This window comes from Austrofundulus limnaeus, unplaced genomic scaffold, assembly GCF_001266775.1.
Source record: "Austrofundulus limnaeus strain Quisiro unplaced genomic scaffold, Austrofundulus_limnaeus-1.0 Scaffold109, whole genome shotgun sequence".
Classification (NCBI taxonomy): domain Eukaryota; kingdom Metazoa; phylum Chordata; class Actinopteri; order Cyprinodontiformes; family Rivulidae; genus Austrofundulus; species Austrofundulus limnaeus.
Window position 1 is genome coordinate 290222 of NW_013952511.1, and position 1931 is coordinate 292152.

The 1931-nt window shown below is 32.9% G+C and overlaps 1 protein-coding gene across 1 annotated transcript in view; it reads left to right on the top strand.

Annotated features, from left to right (window-relative positions):
* LOC106521450 (myeloid-associated differentiation marker-like protein 2) overlaps positions 1–1931 on the top strand; it is an 8490-nt gene that overhangs the window by 4779 nt on the left and 1780 nt on the right. The gene's annotated exons all lie outside the window — the stretch shown is intronic.

Genomic DNA, 1931 nt, shown 5'->3' on the forward strand with positions numbered 1-1931 from the left:
GGACATTTATGGTTTGATTTCTTTGTATGTATGGATCACTTTTTGTTACCGACAACTGGTGAAAATTTCATGTAAGTAGCACCTCTAGTTATATATTTACTGTGAAAAATGATGACGTGTTCAATACTTTTTTTACCCACTCTGGTAAACTCCATTCAGGTGAAACAGAATACCAGAAGTCTACATCATGCGCTGACAGCGATGAGGAACAGCTGTTCATGTTAGCCAGCAGCTGTGGACTGAAGCAGTTCTAGGAGGGTCCAGGGGTATACCCCCCTGAAACATTTTGTAAAAGATCTACTATCATTTCTGCATTTTCCAGACATTTGAAGAGCATTTTACTAAATTACTGGGATTTGTAGAACACTAAAAACAAGACTTTAACCCCAACTTCAACTGAAACTTACGTTATCCATATTGTGTTTTCTGTTTACAAACTGAGCACCAGTAGTTAGTCTTGACTGCATCGTTTGACACTTTTATCATGAAATATCCTCTGCACTATAAAACCTCATAAAAAACAAAGCGGCTGAGAAACTCATGGAACAAGCTGACCTCATAAACCGGATCAGGGATTACTCTACAGACTAAATCAACTGAGAAGAAGTTATGAATTTTGTTTTCATCCCCTAATTGGGGTGCCCCCTAGATAGAGGGCGTGGCTTGAGTAGGAAACACCACAGGTCCACCCCCCTCCCAAAAAAAGCTGAAACAATCCCAACATCAGCTACAAGCAATGACCAACAAAACATCAAAAAGCAAAATCCAACAGAACAGTAGCTAAAAGCTTAAATATGCAAAGCAGTGACTGAAAGAGAAATTTGACAAAACCTTTGATAAAAGCTAAAGTTAGCCAAACAGCAGTTAAAAACTAAAACAATCAAAAAGGTAGCTAAAAGCTAAAACGGTTCACTGTGGCCGTCCAGGCATCCTGAATTAGATTGACTCAAAAAGTTAAGTTGCAGATGTGCATCCATCAATTAATTTGTCCACTTGTTTATGAATGAGATATTTTTTGATAACAGTTTAAAAATATTGTCTTTCTGAACATTTCTTAAAGTCAGAATTTCTTGTTTCTTTTTTAGAATTCTGAGAAAAAATTCAGAATTCTATCTTTAATGTCGGAGTTCTGAGACTAAAATCAGAACTTAAAGAAAAAAAATTTTTTGTTCTGTGATCCTAATCCTCTTTCATAACAGAGACACGAGTGAAAATATTAATATTTAGGCCATTAATGGAGCACATTTTATGGAAGCCCATTTCTGCCACACTGATAAAAAAATAAAACTTGTATCTCATAATTAGACTTAGCTAGCTATCTCATAATTATGACTTCGCTATCTCATATGAGATCTCATATTATGATTAAATCATAATTATGAGATACTTTCTCATAATTATGAGATACTTTCTCATAATTATGAGATAGCTAAGTCATAATTATGAGATAGGATCTCAATTATGACTTAGCTATCTCATAATTATGGGATAGTATCTCATAATTATGACTTAGCTATCTCGTAATTATGAGAAAGTGTCTCATAATTATGAGATAGCTAAGTCATAATTGAGATACTATCTCATAATTATGAGATAGCTGAGATAGCTAAGTCATAATTATGAGATACAAGTTTTATTTATTTTTTATCAGGGTGGCGGAAATGGGCTTCCATAACATATAAACATGGACCTGTGCTGTTTTATTTACTGTTTATTTTTTAACTTTATTGAAATATGAGTCAGAACAAGGACGAACAAATAAGAAATAATGAGTGTATCAGGGAAACAAAAGTAATATAGTAATTACATAACATCCACATATTACATCTCAATATAGTCAAACAAAATAAAACAAACTACAAAGGAAAAACTAGAAAACAAACAAAAAAAACCCTAAATAAATAAATATAAGAAATATATATATGTATATA